The sequence below is a fragment of the Cervus canadensis genome, chromosome 14 (genome assembly GCF_019320065.1).
Source record: "Cervus canadensis isolate Bull #8, Minnesota chromosome 14, ASM1932006v1, whole genome shotgun sequence".
Classification (NCBI taxonomy): Eukaryota; Metazoa; Chordata; class Mammalia; order Artiodactyla; family Cervidae; genus Cervus; species Cervus canadensis.
In genome coordinates, this window is record NC_057399.1 from 51,824,402 (window position 1) to 51,850,170 (window position 25,769).

Here is a 25,769-nt window from a genome sequence, read left to right on the forward strand (position 1 = left end):
TGGTATTTTTGTGCTTACTGTAGAATTTAGTCTAGATCTTTAATTCATCACCATCTAATTTTAAATGACATTATAGTAATTCATTGTAAGGTGAATTTTTTAACTTTTGAGGTGATTGATGAATGCAATCACCTGAATATTAATTTCTATGTTTGAGGTTTGCTTAGGGATGCAGGTTAGTTATTCGGGAACAGTGTGATCATTTTAGGGTTCTAATTTTTAAAATTTTGTGAAGTGGGGTTGGAGCAGTATCTGTCAAGGCTTGGACTGCAAGGAGATAAAACCAGTCAATCCTAAAGGAAATTAATCCTTGATATTTATTGGAAGGACTGATGCTGAAGCTCTAATACTTTGGTTACCTGATGTGGAGAGTTGACTCATTAGAAAAGACCCTGATCCTGGGAAAGATTGAGGGCAGGAAGAAAAGGGGATGACAGAGGACAGAGGATGAGATGGTTGGAAGGCATCACCGACTCAATGGACATGAGTTTGAGCAAACTATGGGAGATGGTGAAAAACAGGGAAGTTTGGCTTGCTTCAGTCCATGGGGTAAAGAGTCGGACACAACTGAGTGACAGGACAACAACAAACTCTAGAGGCAAAGTTCATTTTTGGAATATTTTTACAATGTAATGTTTACATTTACAATGTAATTACAATGTAATTACAATGTAATAATTTTACAATGTTTATACAATGTAATGATTCAATTTAATATTTCTATACATTTCAAAATAGTCATCACAAGTCTAGTTACAAATTGTCACCACACTAAGATACTACATAACTATTGACTGTTCTTCACACTGTACATTTTATACTCATGACTCATTTATATAGCAACTGGGCATTTGTATATCTTAATATCCCTCATCTATTTCTCTCCTCCAGCACACTCTCCTGCTGGCAACCACCTGTTCATTTTCTGTATCTATGACTGTTTCTATTTGGTTATGTCCATTTGTTTTGGTTTTTTTTTTTTTTTCAGAATCGACATATAAGTGAAATCATACAATGTTTGTCTTTCTCTGTCTGAGATATTTCATTTGGCTTAATATCCTCTAACTCCATCCTTGATAACACAAATGACAATATTTTGTTGTTTTTATGGTTGAGTAATATTCTATTATATATATGTATATTTTATATATATTTTTTCTTTATTCACTCATCTATTGATGGGCACTTAGGTTGCTTTTTATCATGGCTATAATAAGTAATGCCATAATGAACATAGGGGTGCATGTATCTTTTCAAAATGTATCATTGTCTTTTGCTAAATACTCAGGAGTGAAATTGATGAGTTTATGGTAGTTCAAGCAGACAAACAAATGTATAGAAAAGGAGATAAGATCTCTGTTTACCAGAGATGGAGGGATGAGGGGGATTGAATGAAGGAAGTAGAAAGGTACAAATTTCTAGTTATAAGATAAAAATTAGTAGGGATTTAATATACAACATGATAAATATAATTGCCACTGTTCTGTTTTTTTATGAAAGAGATTAAGAGTAAATCCTGAGTTCTCATCACAAGGAAATATATTTTTTTCTGTTTTTAAATTTTGCATTATGGGCAGATTCTTTATACCATCTGAGCCTCTGGAGAAGACCATTATTTCATGATGTATAGGAGTAAAATCATTATGCTGTAAACCTTATATCATGCTATATGTCAATTATATCTCAATAAAACTTGAAGCAAACAAAAGCAAAAAATATTACCTGACATGTACTTTATAGCATGTATATTCAATCTTGATAAATGTTTCACATGCATTTGAACAGTGATTAGATTTTACAGCTGTTGGCTATAGTAAATGGCAGGTTAGGAGAGATGGTAGACAATAATATTCACTTTTTAAATATTCTTATTTATTTATTTGATGGGTTTGATCACCTTACAGTCCAAGGGACTATCAAGAGTCTTCTCCATTTGTGTTTTATTTGGAGTTTATAGTCCATTTACATTTAATATAATTATTGATATCATTAGTTTTATGTCTGCATCTTCTATATTCATTTTCTATTTGTCCTACCTGTTCTTTTTTCTTCTGTTTTTCACCTACCTGGTTCTTTATATATTTTTATTATTAGGCTTGATTTAACGCTTTAGTATTACATTGTATTTTCTTTATTATCTGTATTGTTAGTGATATTATATTGGATTATATAAAATATTATAGTTGAATTATTTTATTCTATGTTTCTTTTAGGTTACTAGCTCTACCAATCAGGCAGCTCAGATAGAAACCTCTTGTTCTTGGACTTTAGTTTTAACTCACCTCTGATCAGGGTACCAGGTCTATTTTTACATTGCCAAATCTTTTATATCCAGCATCTCTTCTTTAAAAGTATTCAGTATGACTGCCATTGTTCAGGATCATATCACCTTTTACGTAATGAAGTATAATAGCCTAACTAGTTTGTCTTGTTAGTTGCTAATTCCCAGTCTATCAATTTCAGATTAATTTTGAGATTCACGGTCTCATATAATGAAATGGGAGATCAAGTGACCTGTGAGATCAAAGTACTTTAAAGATAAGGTTTTATATGGATATGTTTGTCCTGTGGATTTGTTCTATAATGGAGAAGCTACTGTGAGAAAAGAAGAATGGACAGAAAGAAAAATAAACTGGGGGAAAAGAAAGCGAATATTGAGGACTATTTTCAGTGAATGTAGGTATTATGTGTAAGGATTACGTATAAAAACAGCACTGGTGATGGAAACCAAAGGCTGATGAGTGGCTAGAGGATCTCTTAACTCTTTGAGGAAAAGAGGATGCTCCCTGGAGAAAATCATCTTCAGTATACATCCTTTCTTTGTGTCCTTAATCTATTCAATTCCATGGTTATTTGCAGATACTGAGGGCTCTAAATGGTTTAGTGGAAAGATAACTAAATGACTAAAGATGGGTGAATAAGTGAGGCACTTTTGTTTATGTTTCATTTCACTGGGACTAAGGTCTGACATTTCCACCCTAGTGTGGCAAAGAAAATTAAGGTTTTCAAAGGAAAGCATTTCTGGAATGTTGAGAAATGTAGTCATTGCCATCAAGTGAAGAATACCAAAAATGCAAAAATTCCAGATTGGTAGAAGGAAATATTGAAATGGCTAAAGGTATCTTGAATGACATGACATTTACACAGTCGCTATGTAAATGTAAATGGTATGTTATAGGATTCAAATAAGTTGGATTTGTATTTTCAAAATGTTTTCTTTCAAAAATATTGTATGTCTGTTATGCTAATTGTAGAAATTAAAAGGTGATACTAGCAAATCTATTTTAATCTGAATGAATGTCTGACAATCTTAAAGTTCCAAATTAAATTCAAATATTTTCATGTTCCCTCAACATTGCAATGTTCTTATGATCTGATAGTATTCTAAAGCTTTGGATATGTTATGACATGTTATTCATACAAAATTAATTATTGAAAAAAATTGAAAGACTTATCAACTGGTTACTTAATAAGCAATATCATCTGGGATTTCTGTTTAAAACAGAAGTGGACTTTTTTCTTAATTTATCTGTATATATGTAAAAGAAAAAAGAATTCCATGGACAGAGAAGCCTGGCAGGCTACAGTCCATGGGGTCGCCAAGAGTTGAACATGACTGAGAAACTAACAGAGAAAAGGAAAAAAAGTGAAATTCTGTCAGTTGTGTCCAACTCTTTGTGACACCATGGACTGAACTGAATTCTCCAGGCCAGAATACTGTAGTGGGCAGCCATTCCCTTCTCCAGGGATCTTCCTAACCCTGGGTTTGAACTCAGGTCTTCCCAACCCAGGCATCAAACCCAGGTCTCCCACATTTCAGGTGGATTCTTTACCAGCAGAGCCATGAGGGAAGCCCAAGAATTCTGGAGTGGATAGCCTATCCCTTATGCAATGGACCTTCGCCACCCAGGAATTGAACCTGGGTCTCTTGCATTGCAGGCAGATTCTTTACTAGCTGAGCTACCAGGGAAGCCCCTTTTGGTAAGGTGTTTTGTTTTTTTTTTAAATGTTTCTTTCCCTGACTGTACCCTCTGTGAAAGTATAGTAATTGCCAACTGATTGCTACCTTGCTTTCAACAATACCCTGGTTTATAACTGCTTCACAGACTGATCCAATCAAATTCAAGTTTTTTTAAACCAATAAATCCTGAGGTAGATATGTGATCTTTTTTCTAAATCCAGGAGGGCCCTTTTCAACCTTCTCTTTCCCCTTTTCTGTCTGGCAAATTAGCTGATTCACAATTTAGCTACTGAGTCTTATCAGTTTCCTCCCAATTGCCCTTTCACTCAATCTCCACTTCTTTCGAGAGCGACCTTAGGCTTCATAACTACTTAAGCAAAGAAAAAACCCCGTCTCACTTTACTAGGCTTATACATTAAGTTGGACTTCCCAGGGGGCATTAGTGGTTTTAAAAAAAAAAAAAACCTGCTTGCCAGTGCAGGAGGTATAAGAGACACAGGTTCAATCCCTGGGTCAGGAAGATCCCTTGGAAGAGGAAATGGCAACCCACTCCAGTATTCTTGCCTGGAGAATCCCATGCACAGAGCAGCCTGGTGGGCTACAGTCCATAACGTCAAAAAGAGTCAGACATGATTGAAGCGTCTTAGCACAGCATGAGCAGTAACATTTTACTAAATGAGCTTTAAAATCTTTTTTCTCAATGCTTTTGTCATGTATTACTTTCTCTTGTGGAATAGCCATCCCATCAAGATGCCCCCAAGAACACGTCATCTGTGTAAACTTCACCTGGTTCTCTCGCTTGGGTGAAAACTTTCTGGGCCATGTGAGGCCATACATTCATCATTCCTTTAAATTCCTTTCGTATTTATTATATATCACTCTGCATTGTTATTTCCCTTTGTGTCCATATTGTTAACTGCAACCCAAAGAGATTGGGAGTTATTTTCTGGGGTGTTCTATGTTTTGAAGACTTTGTTAAAAAAAAAATTATGTACTTTATAGTATATTTATTTGTTCCAATCACCAGTTGACTAACCATTGCTATTTTTCTATTAATATCTTCTTTTGAAATCTACATCCCTTTGACTACTCTAACCCATTAACATTTATTTGTTTTTCTTCTCTAATTTCAAAGCATTTTCCCTTACATTTATCAACATAGACTATTGTGTTTCTAATGTAAATTTACATATCTGCCTCTATATTTTTAAAGGCAAGTATCCTGTCTATGATTTATTTTACAATCATTCTACATTCACTGAGAGTTTTCTCTGATTCCAGTTATCATCCTTTTCCCTAACAGATACCAGGGATTGAGAGAATCTTAAAACGGTTAGTACATGTGTTGTAATAAATAGCTGAATGTATGAAAAATATTTTATTCAGAACACATATTTACTGATATTGTTCCTGTTCAATAAATATTTTATTATTTTCTTGGATTAATAATAAGTATAGAAGATTCAAGTATATTTGCAACTTTAGGCACCATTTATCTGACCAGTTACAGTAGTATGAATTTATGAAGAATAGACTCAGCTACTGAGTACCTACATTTCAGTTAACTTCTTTGGAATTATTTGTAATATTTAGTTTTCACTTTCGCAGTATATAAAATCAGGCATTTGATTAATTGAAAGCTGTTGTCTTTTGCACTAAACAAATCGTGTTTTTCAAATGAGACTGAGTGAGAAAATTAAATACATTTTTTCCATGAGATTTATACTTTTATGTGCAAGTCAGAACTGGCCTGCATAGCGGGTGAAATAATGCTACATAGTTCAGGCTCCTAGGCCCCCATGTTTCATAAGTGTCTATAATATATCTCAAAAACATTGTACACACTGTTTGACAGAATCCAGAATCCAATAACTCAGCCTGGGAAAAGTAGTTTCCCTTTTTTGAAGGGCTTGTCTGTTTTGGTGAAATCATATAATTACTGGATGAATAAGACATCTGAAATAAAGGCACAGACATCCTTCCTTTTTTCCTGACCTTGCTTCTTAACTTATCAGAGTCACCTAGTTGGCCAGCCAGCATGCTCTTTCTTTGCCAAATTTATTTTTTTAATCATTAGATGTGACAAAAAATTGCCATTAGTACTAGAATACTTAGGCAGCAATAATGGTTTGCCACTTTGAAAGGAAATGTCTCTAGAGCTTTGTCTGTGGGAGATCAGAGTCCTGTCAAAACATTCTATTCCGTCGGATTAATCTCTTAAATATGTTAGAATACTTCCATTTATAGAATTCTCTTGTGACTTATAAGCAGTGATATTCAGGTACTGACAAATGGATTGATAAAATCTTTCTGTGGCTTAACGATAGAAATAGAACAAGACAAGCTAGGCTTTTTTTTTTTTTTTTTTGCACTAGTTATGCAGGAATACATTGGTCTTAAGGAGTCAAACCATTTCTCCTTTGAATTTATATGATTCTGTGATTTGCCCTTCCATTCTGTGATGCTGAATGAATTTTTAAAATATTAAGCAGTGATTTTTTTTCTGAAATAGGAATTTTTAAACAAGTATTGTATGAGATTGTGTGTATCTTATGCCTAGGACATTAGCATCTGGAGACACATACTGTTATATATTATATGAAAATCACCTAGCAAAGGACATTTTTTTTTTAATACATCTAACCTTGTATATGGGCTCCCCTGATAGCTCCTTTGGTAAAGAATCCACCTGCAATGCAGGAGACCTTGTTCAATTATGATGAAAGACTATTTTTCATTTTAGGGAACTTGACCAGGATATCTGTTCTCACTACTTACAGTCAATAATGTCTTGGATGTTCCAGCTATTTTAATAAGGCAATATAACAATATAGAGAATATAAAATAATTAATAAATATGTTTTTATTTTCAAATACCAAGGTCATTTATGCAGAAGAGCCTAAGGAATCTCAAAAAAGCTATTATAACTGGTAAAGGAATTTAGTAAGTAATAATGAAGATATAGAGAAACTAGAGCCCTCATACAATGAAAATGAAAGTGTAAAATGAATAAGTCCCTTAGGAAAACAATTTAGTAGTTTATTAAAATGTTAAACATATACTTAACATAAAATCCCCAAATTCCAGAACTAGGTAGTGACCACTTAGGACATATGAAAACATATGTATATATAAAGACTTTCTGCAAATAATTATAATGGTTTAATTGTAATAACTCCCAAATGGAAACTATCTAAATATATATCAACTGGTGAATGAGTAAGCTAGATCCACATAATGAAATACTAAATAGAAATAAAAACTATTGATATATGTATGTATAATATATAATGTATATACATGATATATAATGTATTTATATATAAATATACATATATGAGAGTCCAGGAGTCTCCAGCGGAGGTGTGAGTTGGTGGTGGCCCGCTGCAGGCTGGGGGCACTGAGTGTAGTAGTGTGTGCATGGGACCTTTTGAAGGAGGTCACAGTTATCTTCATTACCTCGACCATTGTTTGGCCTCAAGTCAAATAACAAGGAGAGAACACAGCCCCGCCCATTAACAGAAAATTGGATTAAAGATTTACTGAGCAGGGCCCTGTCCATCAGAACAAGACCCAGTTCCCCCTCAGTCAGTCTCTCCCATCAGAAAACTTCCATAAGCCTCTTATCCTTCTCATCAAAGGGCAGACAGACTGAAAACCACAATCCCAGAAAACTAACCAATCTGATCACATGGACCCCAGCCTTGTCTAACTCAATGAAACTATGAGCCATGTCATGTAGGGCCACCCATACAGATGGGTCATGGTGGAGAGTTCTGACAACACGTGGTCCACTGGAGAAGGGAATGACAAACCACTTCAATATTCTTGCCTTGACAACCCCGTGAATAGTATGAAAAGGCAAAAAAATAGGACACTGAAAGATGAACTTCCCAGGTTGGTAGGTGCCCAATATGCTACTGGAGATCAGTGGAGAAATAACTCCAGAAAGACTAAAGAGATGGAGCCAAAGCAAAAACAACACCCAGTTGTGGATGTGACTAGTGATGGAAGTCAAGTCTGAGGCTGTAAGAGTGATATTGCATAGGAACCTGGAATGTTAGGTCCATGAATCAAAGCAAATTGGAAGTGGTCAAATAGGAGATGGCAAGAGTGAACATCAATATTTTAGGAATCTGCAAACTAAAATGGACTGGAATGGGTGAATTTAACTCAGATGACCATTATATCTACTACTGTGGGCAAGAATCCCTTAGAAGAAATGGAGTAGCCATCATGTCAACAAATCAGTCTGAATTGCAGTTCAGTTCAGTTCAGTTGCTCAGTCGTGTCTGACTCTCCAACCCCCTGAACCGCAGCACGCCAGGCCTCCCTGTCCATCACCAACTCCCAGAGTCCACCCAAACCCATGTCCATTGTGTCGGTGATGCCATTCAACCATTTCATCCTCTGTTATTCCCTTTCTCCTCCTGCTCTCAATCTTTCCCAGCATCAAGGTCTTTTCAAATGAGTCAGCTCTTCGCATCAGGTGGCCAAAGTATTGAAGTTTCAGCTTCAACATCAGTCCCTCCAATGAACACACAGGACTGATCTAGAGGATGGACTGGTTGGATCTCCTTGCAGTCCAAGGGACTCTCAAGCATCTTCTCCAACACCACACAATTCAAAAGCATCAATTCTTCAGCGCTCAGCTTTCTTTATAGTCCAACTCTCACATCCACACATGACTACTGGAGAAACCATAGCCTTAACTAGACAGACCTTTGTTCGCAAAGTAATGTCTCTGATTTTTAATGTGCTGTCTAGATTGGTCATAACTTTCCTTCCAAGGAGTAAGCGTCTTTTAATTTCAGGGCTGCGATCACTATCCACATGATTTTGGAGCCCAGAAAAATAAAGTCAGCCTTGGATGCAATCTCAAAAATGACAGAATGATCTCTGTTCATTTCAAAGGCAAACCATTCAATATCACAGTAATCCAAGTCTGTGCCCCAACCAGGAAGTTGAAGAAGCTGAAATTGAATGGTTCTATGAATACCTACAAGACCTTCTAGAACTAACACCCCCAAAAGATGTCCTTTTCATTATAGGGAACTGGAATGCAAAAGTAGGAAGTCAAGAAATACCTGGAGAAACAGGCAAATTTGGCCTTGGAGTGCAGAATGAAGCAGGGCAAAGACTAATAGAGTTTTGTCAAGAGAAAGCAATGGTCATAGCAAACACCTTATTGTGACCACACAAGAGAAAACATATAGGACATCACAGAATGGTCAATACTGAAATCAGATTGACTATATTCTTTGCAGTCAAAGATGGAGAAGCTCTATAAGGTCAGCAAAAACAAGACCAGGAGCTGACTGTGACTCATATCAATAACTGCTTATTACCAAATTCAGACTTAAATTGAAGAAAGTTGGAAAACCACTAGACCATTCAGCCATGACCTAAATATAATCCCTAATGATTATACAGTGACAAATTGGAAGTGACAAATAGATTCCAGGGATTAGATCTGATAGACAGAGTGCCTGAAGAACTATGGATGGAGGTTTGGGACATTGTACAAGAGGCAGTGATCAAGACAATCCCCATGAAAAAGCAATGCAAAAAGGCTAAATGGATGTCTGAGGAGCCTTTACAAATAGCTGTGAAAAGAAGAGAAGTGAAAGGGAAATGAGAAAAGGTAAAATATACACATTTGAATGCAGAGTTCCAGAGAATAGCAAGGAGAGATAAGAAAGCCTGCCTCAGTGATCAATGCAAAGAAATAGAGGAAAACAACAGAATGGGAAAGACTAGAGATCTCTTCAAGAAAATTAGAGATACCAAGGGAACATTTCATGCAAAGATGGGCACATAAAGGACAGACATGGTATGGACCTAACAGAAGCAGAAGATATTAACAGGAGGTGGCAAGAATACACAGAAGAACTATACAGAAAAGATCTTCATGACCCAGACTATCATGATGGTGTGATCACTCACCTAGAGCCAGATACTCTGGAATGCAAAATCAAGTGGGCCTTAGGAAGCATCAGTATGAACAAAGCTAGTGGGAGTAATGGAATTCTAACTGAGCTATTTCAAATCCTAAAAGATGATGCTGTTAAAGTGCTGCACTCAATATGAAAGCAAAATTGGAAAACTCAGTGGTGGCCACAGGACTGAAAAAGGTCAGTTTTCGTTCCAATCCCAAAGAAAGGCAATGCCAAAAAATGTTCAAACTACTGCACAATTGCACTCATCTCACATGCTAGCAAAGTAATGCTCAAAATTCTTCAAGCCAGGCTTTAACAGTAAGTGTACTATGAACTTCCATATGTTCAACTGGATTTAGAAAAGGCAGAGGAACCAGAGATCAAATTGCCAGCATCCACTGGATTATCAAGAAGGCAGGAATGTTCGAGAAAAACATCTATTTCTGCTTTATTGACTGTGCCAAAGCCTTTGACTGTGTGGATCTCATCAAACCGGAAAATTCTTAAATAGATGGGAATACCAGACCACCTGACCTGCCTCCTGAGAAATCTGTATACATGTCAAGATGCAACAGTTAGATATGGACATGGAACAAAAGACTGGTTCCAAACTGGGAAAGGAGTAGGTCAAGGCTGTATATTGTCACCCTGCTTATTTAATTCTATGCAGAGTAAATCATGAGAAATGCTGGACTGGATGAAGCACAAGCTGGAATCAAGACTGCTGGAAGAAATATCAATAACCTCAGACATGCAGATGATACCACCCTTATAGCAGAATGAGAAGAATAACTAAAAAGCTTCTTTTTTTTTTTTTTTTTTTTGCAGAAAGGTAGTAAGTTTATTAAGAACAAAGAACAGAGATAAAGTGGGCTCTGTGAACACAATGGACCGACAACTGCAGACAAGTCAGGGAGAGGCAACAGTTTTTGTGCGTTAATAGCCGATTTTTGTAGCCTCAAGACAAAGAACATTCCTGCTGAAAGGTTGGCATTAGGTGACTGGTTGGGGCACTATAGAGTGTTTACTGGAGTGGGCATCTTTGCATTATATGGGTCAGGAAGCTTGTTAGTGATGATTGGGGGGCTTTTGGAAATGATAACAAAGGTGCCCAGTCAGCTTCGGAGGTGACCTTGGTTCTGGGCTCCACTTCTGTGGCCTTGGTGCAAGTCCTCACACCTGTGGCCTTGGGGCAGGACACAACAATTTAAGTTTCAAATGAATGCACAAGATAGATACTTTAGAGTTGAGGAAACTGAAACACAGACAGAATTTACTGACTTGCCCAAGGTCATCTGGTATCTCTGACGGCAGAGATGGTGGTGAAGAGTGAGTGCTGGAGTAGGTATCTCTGATTTTCTGTTAAATAACCATTCTCCCTTCTTCTTTAATAAGAGAACCCTATGTTTTAGCAGAGTTTGTATAGCCTCCACTATAATTGTTTGCCTGTTTCCAATGCCACTAAGTATTAGCCTTGTGACCAAGTTCTCACCAATGAGATATAAGTAGAGGTGCTGCGTGGGACTGCTGGGAAGTCTCTGGAGAAAAGGCACTGGGAGTTGCCTCTTTGTTTCTTCCATCCTGCTCTCTGGAATGTGATGTAATGGCTGGAGCTCGTACCACCACCTAGACCATAAGATGATTTTGAGAATGAAAATCAAGCCCTTCTCCCACAGAGTTCAAAAGTCTGTTCTGTATTTCTGTGTCTCTTTTTCTGTTTTGCATATAGGGTTATCGTTACCATCTTTCTAAATTCCATATATATGTGTTAGTATGCTGTAATGTTCTTTATCTTTCTGGCTTACTTCACTCTGTATAAGGGGCTCCAGTTTCATCCATCTCATTAGACTGATTCAAATGAATTCTTTTTGACGGCTGAGTAAAATTCCATGGTGTATATGTACCACAGCTTCCTTATCCATTCATCTGCTGATGGGCATCTAGGTTGCTTCCATGTCCTGGCTATTATAAACAGTGCTGCGATGAACATTGGGGTGCATGTGTCTCTTTCAGATCTGGTTTCCTCAGTGTGTATGCCCAGAAGTGGGATTGCTGGGTCATATGGCAGTTCTATTTCCAGTTTTTTAAGGACTAAAAAGCTTCTTGATGAAATTGAAAGAGGAGAGTGAAAAATTTGGCTTAAAGCTCAACATTCAGAAAACTAAGATCATGGCATCCAGTCCCATCACTTCATGGCAAATAGATGGGGAAACAGTGGAAACAGTGACAGACTTTATTTTTGGGGCCTCCAAAAATCACTGCAGATGGTGATTGCAGTCATGAACATAAAAGATGCTTGCTCCATGGAAGAAAAGTTATGGCCAACCTTGACAGCATATTAAAAAACGGAGAGATTACTTTGCTAACACAGGTCTCTCTAGTCAAAGCTATAGTTTTTCCAGTGGTCATGTATGGATGTGAGAGTAGGATTATAAAGAAACTGAGTACCTAAGAACTGATGCTTTTGAACTGTGGTGTTGGAGAAGACTCTTGAGAGTCCCTTGTACTGCAAGAAGATCCAACCAGTCCATCCTAAAGGAAATCAGTCCTGAATATTCATTGGAAGGTCTGATGCTGAAGCTGAAACTCCAATCCTTTGGCCACCTCATGTGAAGAACTGAGTCATTTGAAAAGACGCTAATGCTGGGAAAGATTGAAGATGGGAGGAGAAGGGGACGACACAGGATGAGATGGTTGGATTGCATCACGGACTCTATGGACATGAGTCTGAGTATACTCTGGGAGTTGGTGTTGGACAGGGAAACCTGGAGTGCTATTTTCCATGGGGTTGAAAAGAGTCAGATATGACTCAGTGACTGAACTGAACTGAAATTATATATGAATAGTTAAAATTTAATACTTATTATATGATATACTTGTGAATATATCATATATATATTACAACCTGGAAGAAATATGATCCACTTATATAAAATTTATAAAGTGACACATTATGTATAGAGAAAGGAAATCAGTAATTTCCTGGGGCTGGGCTGGAAGGTGATATCAGTTGGGTATGAGAAACTTTTGTGGGGGCTGGCAAGAATTCAAATATAGGTGATGGTAGTGATTTAACAGCTCCAGAAACATTAAAATTTGACAAATAACACTTGAAATATATGCTTATAACTGGCGAACATTAAATATATATATAAATTATTACTCAATATAGCATTTAAATAAACCTATACCAAAGTAAAACATCTATTTTTGCTTTATTGACTATGCCAAAGCCTTTGACTGTGTGGATCACAATACACTGTGGAAAAGTCTGAAACAGATGGGAGTACCAGACCATTTGACCTGCCTCTTGAGAAACCTGTATGCAGGTCAGGAAGCAACAGTTAGAACTGGACATGGAACAACACACTGGTTCCAGAAAGGAGAAAAGGAGTATGTCAAGGCTGTATATTGTCACCCTGCTTATTTAACTTATATGCAGAGCACACCATGAGAAACACTGGGCTGGATGAAGCACAAGTTAGAATCAAGATTGCTGGGAGAAATATCAGTAACCTCAGATATAGAGATGACATCACACTTACAGCAGAAAGTGAAGAAGAACTAAAGAGCCTCTTGATGAAAGTGAAAGAGGAGAGGGAAAAAGGTGGCTTAAAGCTCAACATTCAGAAAACTAATATCATAGCATCTGGTCTCATCACTTCATGGGAAATAGATGGGGAAACAGTGGAAACAGTGACTGACTTTATTTTGGGGGGCTCCAAAATCACTGCAGATGGTGATTGCAGCCATGAAATTAAAAGACACTTACTCCTTGGAAGGAAAGTTATGACCAACCTAAATATCATATTAAAAAGCAGAGACATTACTTTGCCAGCAAAGGTCCATCTATTCAAGGCTATGGTTTTTCCAGTAGTCATGTATGGGTGTGAGAATTGGACTACAAAGAAAGGTGAGCACCGAAGAATTGATGCTTTTGAATTGTGGTGTTGGAGAAAACTCTTGCGAGTCCCTTGGACTGCAAGGAGATCCAAGCAGTCCATCCTAAAGGAGATCAGTCCTTGGTGTCCACTGGTAGGACTGATGTTGAAGCTGAAACTCCAATACTTTGGCCACCTGATGCGAAGAGCTGACTCATTTGAAAAGACCTTGATGCTGGGAAAGATTGGGGGCAGGAGGAGAAGGGGATGACAGAGGATGAGAGGGGTGGATGGCATCACCGACTCAATGGAACATGAATTTGGGTGAAGTCCAGGAGTTGGTGATGGACAGGGAGACCTGGCGTGCTGCGTTCTTGGGGTCACAAAGAGTTGGACATGACTGGAGTGACTCAACTGAAGTGAGCTGATACCAAAGTATAACACCATGAAATTTCAGGGGCCAAAGAAAATTTTTCCAAGAAGAGTTAGAATTTCACTTCACAAGGTAAGTCAAATAAATAACTTGAAATCTGGCTTTTAGAATTTTTATTATAAACTTAATGATGAAAGAAAATCATGGAGACAGACACTGCAGAAAAGCTTTTTGAACTTACCAATGTTACTTAACAATATCTTTAATCATATTATTAGAAATGCAACTCTGAAAGCATATTTATAATGCACTTTTCTCAGGAAGTTTCTTAAAGATGTTTTCCAGTTAAAGTGAAATAAATAGAAACACAATGAGTTTACTATTTTACATATACTGCAACTCAACTCTAGATATAAAGAAAAGAGTTTGGCCTTGATTACAACAATAATCAGCAAATAGATGTCAAGAAGAATGTCTTTTAAGAAAAGGCCAATGAATTCCAAACATAGAATGACTAGTAATAGTTTAAAACTGTAAAAAATATAACTTAAGGTCCATCAACAAGTGAATGGAAATATTGTAGTATGTTCATATATTGGTATGTGTGCTCAGTAGCATCTGACTCTTGTGATCCCATGGACTATAGCCCTCCAGGCTTCTCTGTCCATGGAATTTTCCCTGGAGTGGGTTGTCATTTCCTATTCCAGGAGATCTTTCTAACCCAGGGATGATCGAATCCCTCTCTCTTGTGTCTTCTGTATTGAGAATGGATTCTTTAACATTAGCATCACCTGGGAATAACAAAGGAATTACTGTTTTTTTGCAACAACATGGATGAATCTGAATAATTATGCTGAGAAAAAGAAGGAGGTAAAGTGCCAGGTTTATATACTTCATAAAGTTTTCAAAAGTGCAGATTAGCCTATATAGGAAGAAAGCTGGTTTCTTGGAGATAGAAGTGAAAAAAGGTATAGTTTACAAAGTGGCATGATGAAACTTTTGGAATGTAGTGGAAAGATCTGTGGTAACACTTGCACAGATTTATACAGATGTCAAAATAGAAGCAATTGTGCACTTTAAACAAGTGAAATTTAAACATTTCAATTATAGCTCAAAGAAATTGTAAAAACAAATGAAAAAAGTCATATTTGAGTTGAGAATACACTTGACTACCTTTTCTCTCCTCCAACATGTCCCTGATTACAAAACCCCACTTAGTTATTCAAGATAGCAAAGCAGTGGTCCTATTGGGCAACATGGAAAGATAAATGGACCAGTGTGTCTTCTATTCTGCAGGTATGGAAATATATTTTGTAAATAACTTTTTTTTAAATAGGAAAAAAAATAAAACCTTTGTGGTATACTAAGCACATTGTAAATGTATTAATTCTTCATCTCTTGTAACCACTTGAGGATGATTTTTGAGGGATTTGTTTTTAAACTCTGTAAAACTTTTTTTTTTTTTTTTTGGCTTGAATTTGAGGTTAAACTTTTAGTAATAAATCAGAGAATAAGTGCATACAAATATTTTATGTCACCTGATGTTTCAGTTATTTACTGCCCTGTAACAAATTGCCGTAAATTTCCTTGTGTAAATAATAATAATTGCTTTACTCAAAAATTTCATCTTGGACACGAGTCGTTTCATTTGGAAGCAAATCATGTCGTTTCACAAGGTGTCACTTAGGCCAGCTCAACTACTGCAGACTGAAATCACATGAAGACTCCCGCTTACATTTTTGTGGTTGATGCTGGGAGGTCCGCTCGGATCCCAGCTGAAGCCATGGGTCAGAACATCCACATATGGAAGCTCTGTATCCTCATAGACTGCTAGCTGGTTTCCAAGAGCTATCGTTCTGCAACACCAGGTGGACGCTGCTCATTAGTCATCTCGTGCTGTGTAAATACCTCCAAACTTAGTGGAATGAAGCTACCTCGCAGTATCTTTGGATCAGGAATCTGAACATATTTTAACAGTGTGTTAAACAGTGCTGCGTGAGGGTGTTTCACAGGTTATAACTCAGGTGTTAACTTGGGTTTTAGCCTTCCTAAGTATGGAGAAATTAGCCAAGGTGGTATGTTCAGTCACTCCCGCCCACGTTTTGTGAATAATGACTATGTAACAGCTGAGCGCGCTTGTAGCACTGCGCATGCGCGTCACGAGGTTCTCGCTTGGTCACGGCCTTTTGTACCGTAGGCGCATGCGCACCGCCTGAAAAGCAGCGGCCTTACTGCTGCGTCAGGGCTGTGTCTGTTCAGTCGTCCGGCCCAGGAGAGACTATAGCGTGTCTGCCGCGTCAGCCAGCATAGAGGCTGTGCTTGGCTGCCGTGCCAGCCGGGAGAGAATAAAGGTGTCTGCAGTTCCTACATCTCCTCGAGTCTCCTTCCAGACTCTTGGCTCGTGCCTTGCCTAGCCTGGGTTCAGCGGGCCGTGTGGACAGCAGGACAGTTGGCCTTGGCGTCAGGAACAGGATCAGCCATAAACGAAGGTTTGATTGGACACATTTCATTCTAAACTTGCTCACTAGGTTGTTGGCAGAATGGTCTCTAATAGGCTGTTGGACTGAAGGCCGTACTTTCCCACTGGCTGTTGCCCGAGAGTCATCCTCGGTTCTTGAGCATGTGAGTGTCTGCAACATGGTAACGTGCTCAGTCAATGCGTGCCTGTGAGCAGGCAGCAGAGAGAAAGTCCAGTGAAAGAGAAGTCAGTCTTCATTCCCATTATCTCTCATGACCATTAGGAATTCCCTTCTGAAAATAAATATGATTATCAGTATCCTAAATATGAAAAAGAAGAGGACGTTAGGAAATATTTGAGGATAACATAGAAGACCTTTTTTTTTTCTTTTTAAAATATATCTATTCTTTTTCAGATTCTTTTCCATTATAGGCTATTATAAGATATTGAATAACATTTTATATATGGTAGTATGTATCTGTTAATACCAAATTTCAAATTTATCCCTCCCCCACCTGTTCCATTTAGTAACCATTAGTTTGTTTTCTATGTCTGTGAATCTATTTCTGTTTTGTAAACAAGTTCATTAGTGTGATATTTTTAGATTCCACATATAAATGATACCATATGATATTCACTTTCACACATTGGAGAAGGAAATGGCAACCCACTCCAGCGTTCTTGCCTTGAGAATCCCAGGGATGGGGGAGCCTGGTGGGCTGCCATCTATGGGGTTGCACAGGGTCAGACATGACTGAAGTGACTTAGCAGCAGCAGCATATGATATTCATCTTTGTCTGACTTACTTCACTTACTGTGAAAATCTCCAGGTCTATCTATGTTACTGCAAATGGCAGTATTTCATTCTTTTCTATGACTTAGTAATATTCCATGTGAATAATATCATATTTTCTTCATTCATATGTTGATGGACATTTAGGTTGCTTTCATATCTTGACTGTTATAAGTAGCACTATTGTAAACATTGGAGTGCATGTATCTTCTTAAATTAGTTTGCATCTTTTCCAGACACATACTCAGAAGTGGGATTGCTGGATCATATGGCAACTCTGTTTTTTAAGGAAACTCCCTACTGTTCTCCATAGTGGTACCAATTTACATTCTGACCAACAGTATAGGAGGGTTCCCTTTTCTCTGCACCTTCTCCAGCATTTATTGTAGACTTTTTAATCATGGCCATTCTGACCAATGTGAGGTGATTCCACATTTTTGTTCTGATTTACATTTTTCTTATAGTTAGAGGCATTGAGCAATTTCTTATGTACCTCTTGGCCATCTATATGTCTTTTTTGGAGAAATGTCTGTTTAGATGTTCTGCCTATTTTTGATTGGTTTGTTTGTTCTTTTGTTATTGATCTGTATGAGCTGTCTGTCTATTCTGGAAATTAAGCCCCTATTGGTCACATCATTCGCAAACATTTTCACCGATTCTGTAGATTGTCTTTTGTTTTGTTTATCATTTCCTTTTTTATACAAAAGCTTGTAAGTTTGATTATGTCCTGTTTGTTTATTTGTGTTTTTATTTCTTTTGCCTTAGGAGACTGAAACTGTGAAACTATTGCTGTCTATCAGAGAATGTTTTGCCTGTGTCCTCTTATAAGACTTTTATGGCGTCATGTCTTATACTTAACTCTTTAATGCATTTTTATTTTATTTCTATATATGGTGTGCGGGCGTGTTCTAACTTCATTGATTTACATGTGGCTGTCCAACTTTCCCAACACCTCTTGCTGAAGAGATTGTCTTTTCTCCTTTGTGCATTCTTGTATTCTTTGTAAAAGATTAATTGCCCATTAATCTTGTGTGAACATATTTCTCGGCTCTCTGTTCTGTTCCATTGATCCATATCTTTTTTGTGTGTGTAACAATACCATGTTGTTCTCCTTCTATAGCTTTGTAGTATTATCTGCAGTCTGGAAGTGTTATGCCTCCAGATTTGGCTTTTTTTTCTCTGAGGATTGCTTTGTCAATTTGGGGTCTTCTGTGGTTCCATATGCATTTTAGAATTATTTGTTTGAGTTTTGTGAAAAATGTCATGGGTAAATTGATAGAGATTGCATTAAACCTGTAGTTTGCTTTGGATAGTATCGCCATTTTGACAATGTTAATTCTTCCAATCCAAGAACGTGGGTTATCTTTCCATTTCTTTGAATAACTTTCAACTTCCTTTGTTAATATTTTATAGTTTTCAGCATATGTCTTTCACCTCCTTGGGCAGGTTTATTTCAAAGTATTTTATTATTTTTTTAATATAATTTTAAGATTTTTTTTAACTTTCTCTTTTTGATATTTTATTATTTAGTGTAAAGAAATGCAACCAATTTATATTTGTTAGTCTTGTATCCAGCTACCTTGCTGAATTTATCAATTCCAGGAGCTTTTGTCTGGAGACTTTAGGATTTTCTGTATATAGTATTATGTCATCTGCATGAAGTTTTACCTCTTTCCTTTCCTTTCAATTTTGATACCTTTTATTTCTTTTTCTTTAAAAAAAAATTAGAGTATAGTTGCTTTACAATATTGTCTTATTTTCTTCTGTATAGCAAAGTGAATCAGTTATACATATAGCCCCTCATTTTGCATTTCCTTTCCACTTACATCACCAAAGAGCAGTGAGTAGAGTTCCCTGTGCTCTACAATAGGTTCTCATTAGTTGTCTATCTTATACATAGTAGTATATATATGTCGATCCTAATTTCCCCATTCATCCTACCTCCCCCTCTCTGTCCCCCTTGGTGTCCACATGTTTGTTCTCTATGTCTGTACCTCTGTTTCTGCTTTGAAAATAGGTTCATTGCTACCATTTTTCTAGATTCCATATATATATATATATATATATATATATATATATATATATATATATGTTAATATGCAATATTTGTTTTTCTCTTTCTGACTTAACTTCACTCTATGTGAGTCTCTCAGTCCATGTGTATCTCTGCAAATGGCACAGTTTTGTTCCTTTTTATGGCTGAGTAATATTTCATTGCATACATGTGCCATATCTTCTTTATATGTTCCTCTGTTGATGATCATTCTTATCTGATTGCTGTGGTTAGGACTTCCAATACTATGTTGATTAGAAGTGTTGAGGGTGGATATTCTTGTCTTGTTCCAGACTTTAGTGGGAAGGCTTTCAGCTGTTTATTGTTGAGTATTACATTATCTCTAAATTTGTCATAAATAGCTTATATTATGATAAGGTATGTTCCCTCTGTACCTTCTTTGGTAAGAGTTTTTACTAGAATAGATGTTGGATTTTATCAAATGCTTTTTCTGCATCTATTGAGATGATCATGAGTTTCTTTGTCTTTTCTGTTGTTGGTGTTGTATATTACATTGATTTGCACATGTTGGGCCATCCTTAAAACCCTGGGATGAATACAGCTTGCTTATGGTATATGATCCTTTTTATGTATTGTTAGATCTGGTTTGCTAATATTTTGTTAAGGATTTTTGCATCTATATTCATCAAATATATTAGCCTGTAGTTTTATTTTTTGGTAGTCTCTCTGTCTGGTTTTAGTATCAGGTTGCTAGTGGTTTCATAGATTAATTTTGGGAGTTTTCCCTGTGGAAACTCTTTTAATTTGCCAGGTCTAAGGTAAAAAAATGACTGATACACTTCCTGTCCTTGAAGACATAATAATCTCACACTTCGTAATGAGGAACTCTGATACTATAATTTTTTTAAAGAGAGAGCAACAAAATAAAATGGAGGAGAAGGAGTAAGATAGAAAAACAAAAGTGTAGAAAGATGGAAAAATGTGGAGAGGAGAATCAGCTCTTGAGAGAGTCTTGTCCCGCATGATTATCTGTGACATGGTCAATGCAGCAGGTGTTATAGATCCATACAAAACTCATCAATTGTGCTCTTAGCGTTCTTTTTTTCCCCCAAAAAATCATGGATTGAGATTAACATTCCAGTTTTATGAACTGAGTCCAGAAGCATGAAACACTTTCGTGAATACTAGCTGTAAAGAAAGCTGTGCTCCACTGAGGTTTAATATTGCCTCCCTACACATACTAGTTCTCAAATCACCTAACACACACACGCATACATTAACCCAGAATTTGTACTACTAAATCTTTACCTCGGAGAGATAAAAATTTATGTTCATACAAAAAATATGTATATTTATAGGTATTTCATTCATAATTGCCTCAAATTGGAAATAATGAAAATTTGCTTCAACTGGTGCGTGAACAAACTATAGTAAATTCTTACAATAGAAAAATCATTTGGCGATAAAAAGGAGCAAACTGCAATAATTGCATGAACTCAAATGTCGTATTCCAAGGGAAAAGGACCAGATTCAAATAGCTACATGCTGTCTATCTTGTCTGACTGTACAGTTTGTAGGACCCAAGGCAAAATGGAAATATGGAGCCTATTGACAAATGAAGACTTTCAGTACAATGACAGTCGAGCAGTAAATCAAGCACAGGGCCTTCTAAGCATGGGCCCCGTACAACTGCCTCAGTCAGAACCCCTTGAATCTGGCACTGACTATTTCATTTCATTATTATGGCATTCTCAGAAAGTACATTTCCAGGGAAAGAAAAAAGATCAGTTGCTGTCAGGGACTAGAGTGAAAGGGAGGAATTCACTACAAAGGACCTAAAGGAATTCATGAGGATGATCAGACTGCCCTCTTATCTTGTTAAGCATGGTGGCTACAATATTATATATGTATGTCAAAATTTATAGAACTGGCCACTAAAAAGGGAAATTTTTTTCTGTGTAAATGATATGAATCTGACTTTTAAAAACCTGCATATATGAAAAGAGTGTATGTTAACACTTTATTGAAGAAGGGCTACAAATAATTCCAGAGAAATATGCTCATGCTTATGAACATCGTACAACTCAAAGAAACAAAATATAATGGAAAGAGCAGGGATAATGACCTGGGTTGAATATCATCTTGACTTCTTACTAGCGGGATAAAATAACTTCTGTCATTTAACCTCTTTGAGTCACATTTCATTATCTCTAAAATCGGATGTCAATAAGGATCGTCAAACTTATAGGATCCTTATAAGGGTCAAATAAAATAATGCATGTAAAAATATTTTTCAAAACTGTGACACTGAAGCATTTTCAGACCAGCAGTGGTAATAAAACACAAACTTAATACCGTCTTTTTCCTACAGATTTATTCTGTCATTCACAGTGCATACCACTCATTCAGAAAAGACAGTCAATCACAAATTCACCTTAGCAGCGTCCTATAGAGATATAATTTAATATATAACACATTTGAAACCTGGAGAGACTTACTTGTTTTCATAGTCAAAGGGATATAGTTTTTGGGAAGAATCAATTTTCTACCTGGATAACTGTATTTCTCGAAGTAGGGAGTATTTTCCTCCATAAGGCTAAAATGAATGTACAAAGCAATATCATTCTTCTCTTTCATTTTTGTTTCATTGTCTACTTTTGACAGTTTTGGAATCTTCAAATAGTATGAGTAGTATAACTAAACAGTGTGCTAAGTCCCTTCGGTCATGTCCTAGTCTGTGACCCCATGGACTGTAGGCTGCTAGGCTCCTCTGTCCATGGGGTTCTCCAGGAGTGGATTGCCATTTCCTTTTCCAGGGGATCTTCCTGACCCAGGGATTGAACCAGCAATTCTTAAATATTCTGCATTAGCAGGCAGGGTCTTTACCACTTAGGTAAAGACTAAACAATAATTGATTATAAATGTATACCAGGATTAAATACTTAAAATTTGCACAGCTGATACAATTCTTGGGATACTTCTCAAGAAATGTAACTGGATTAATAACAAATAACAAATGTTATTAATAACATAATAACAAATGTAAATACTTCAAATACGCAGCTTAATAATTGTTGCATGGCAAATTTTATAACTAGACATATGACTTAATATACTTTTAACTTGGAAAAGGATAGAGTTCTGAGTTGCTTTTATGTCCCCTTTGTGCCTTATAAGAATGTAATTTCCAATATAGCACCTTATCACACTGCAACATAAGTGGTTTATTTAGTACATATTGGTAACTGTCTGGTGTATGAACTGATCAATGCAGGGTATGAGCCTTATTTATTTCTGTTTTCCAGCCATACATAATACCTTTCCTAAAACATTGTATTTGTATAATGATTTTTGCTTTCACAGTAAGGAGAACCTAGTATAATGACATTCGTAGAGTGGCAAATTGGATAGGGTGCTGACTAGTGTCAGAATACTGTTATAATTCTGTTTTCTTATTAGATATGCAACATTGGTTATGAGACTTAACCTTTGTTGAGTCCCTGTTTTCTGAACAATTCAGTGCCAAGAAAAATACTTGACTTGTAGCAATCTCTGAGTAAATATCAACTACTTTCCCTAACACATCATGATGGACTATTTCACAGAAGTGATAAAATGGTCAAGTATAATATGGATGTGAAATGTAAAAATACTTTTTTTTTTTTTACGTAAAGCTCAATTCCAAGATGGAAAGAGAGAAAGACTATTAGCCTCATGAGAAAAAAGACCTTGACCACTAGCACAACTTCTGTTACTAACCAGCTAAATTACCTTGGATAAGTTTTATACTATCTCTGGGTTTTTACTATAAAATAAAGTGTTCTAAATTTAGTTATAATGTCTGAAATATTTGCTCCAATTAAAAAAGCTAAATATACATTTTATATAATGCTATTTGCCTTTAATTGAAAATATATAACTGGACACTTAATTAGAAAATTCAAGATTAGTGAAATATAAAGTGCTTCAGAGATTCCATTTTCAAACATATTCAGATTTTGCTATAGTATACCAACAAATGATTTTGTGGTATTAAAACATTTTAATTCTTTTAGCATATGATAAAGTAACACAGATTTTGTTATGTTTTAGTTTTAGTTTAAAAAAAAAATGCGTGGTAGTGAAAGAGAAATATACCAAGAAAACTTTTTTGCATTGTTGCATATGGATTTTTATTTTTTTGTTATTGTTGGTGATATTGACAGTTTGTTCGTACGTTTGTTTTTTTCATTCTTAAACTTCTGTTGATGTTACAGAATTGGTATTTTTGTCTCAACTATATTATAGAATTCATTAAAGCTGGATCATGAGTTATATATATTTTTCAAATCCCCACACCAGCTAGATAGTGTCTTACACTTAGTAGTTGCTTAATAGATGTGCAGAGGTTTACTGATTCAACTCTGTCAGTGCAATTAATCATTTTTTTAAATATTGATCCATGATTGGGTTCAGATAAAGGACAAGCTAGACAACAAACTCCTTAAATTTCACTGCAGAATTTAAAAACAAACTGCTTCAAATTATTTGAGATTATAATGAGCTATAATCAATTACAGTTATTCATTGTTGGACATCTAGGTCTATTATACAGTCCAGTGTAAGTGTAATTGTCTTATTATAATGATACAAAGAGAACTTCATAGAGATAAGACTAATGCATCTTCCCTAGACAATTACAGTCTTTTGTCCATTAGCCAGAATGAAGTAAGCTCTGTTTCCATCAGTCACAGCTTCTGACTCTGAAAGAGTGAGGGGGAAGGGGAGAACAAGATCTGATGCTCATGAGTCATTCCATTCGTCCCTTCTTTGGCTGGGCTCCAGTACCTAGGAGAAGAAAAAACTCATTGTGAATTGTGTCCTTTGTACTTCGTAATCAATTACACTTTACTGATAATAATGTCTTGCTTTTGCCTGAGACTTAGTGACCAATTACCTTCTATAAGTGATCTCTTTGCCACATGGAAGCCCTCATTTTGGGTACCTTAATTAACTTTCTAAGGACTTATAATCTGACTTAATCAGTTGATGTGATTCTTTAAAATTGCACAGTCAGTATCATCTCATTTCATTAATTTGGCTTAATTATTACACTTGCTACTTAGAAATTTTAGATTTATGTTAACCGAGGGACTTCTTAGATTCTTTTCACTATCATTTTAGTTTGTTCATATAATCTTAAATAAAACTTAAATTTGCCCAATGTTAATAAAATTTTCAAACTTCCAATGTCATTAGCATCTAGAGTAGTTATTAAAACTAAGTTGATTTCAGAAAATGCCTTCTACTCGTTTGTAAATTGTATTGAGTAACTGATTTTTTATAATAACCATGAATTAAAACATTGCACAGTGAAATGCGTAAGAGCACTCTTTTAAGAACAGGCCGTTCGCACTTTGGAGTATCAGGGCAAAGGCTTTGCTGGCTCATAGTAATACAAATGTCCAGATTGCAGTTCAAGACATGACCTTTATTATGCATAAGTATTTTTTTCTTTGTGAGAAATAACTTTGCACATAAAATTTTATGTGATTTTCAGGCTTTTTTTTTGACTACAATAAATCTTTTACTGAATACCCTTTATACTAGGATGGTGAACATAAGTGAGTAAGTCAGAAAATAGTTTGACTTAGCAAATCTGTAAAGTTATTACTTGATAAGGAGGAATTTATGTATTTTGTAATCTAGCCTGGATAAGAGAGTGTGATTTGTTCCATCTAAATGATTTGTTTAATAAAATCTACATTCTCAGGATGTATTCTGATTTTAAAATATTGCCACTTTTTTTTCTAATCTTTGGGATGTAACCTAGGGAAAGAACATGGACTTGTGTTTTAGGTGGTTATTTAAATGCTGCCTCCAATTTCTGGACTTGATAAGTAATTGAGTCTTTCTGAGCTTCAATATAGAATAGAAGAATACAGAATATAAACTCCACAGCATTATTGCCAGAAGAGTGATGGCATATGTAATATGCCTAGCACAGTACCATGTGTATATATAGTCGATACCCAATAAATGTCACTTCCTTTAGCTGTGGTTTCTTGTCTGTGTCCTTTCATTGTTCATCGCTCAATCATGTTCACCTCTTTGTGACCCCATGGACAGCAGTACACCAGGCTCCCCTGTTCTTCACTATCTCCCAGAGTTTGCTCAAACTCATGGCCATTTGGTTGGTGATGCCATCCAACCATCTCATCCTCTGTCGCCCTCTTCTCCTCCTGCCTTCAACCTTTCCCAGCATCAGGGTCTTTTCCAACAAGTCGAACTGTGGTGCTGGAGAGGACTCTTGAGAGTCCCTTGGACAGCGTGGAGATCAAACCAGTCTATGTCCTAGTTTTACTTATCT

General features: G+C 36.3%; 1 long non-coding RNA gene across 1 annotated transcript in view; it reads left to right on the forward strand.

Annotated features, from left to right (window-relative positions):
• The first annotated feature begins 16,388 nt into the window (after window positions 1-16,388).
• The window catches only part of LOC122453191, a 254,095-nt gene continuing 244,714 nt past the window's right edge, over window positions 16,389-25,769 (forward strand). The window contains exon 1 of the long non-coding RNA XR_006272971.1: window positions 16,389-16,644. This is a non-coding gene — a long non-coding RNA (uncharacterized LOC122453191). The remainder of the gene's footprint in view (window positions 16,645-25,769) is intronic.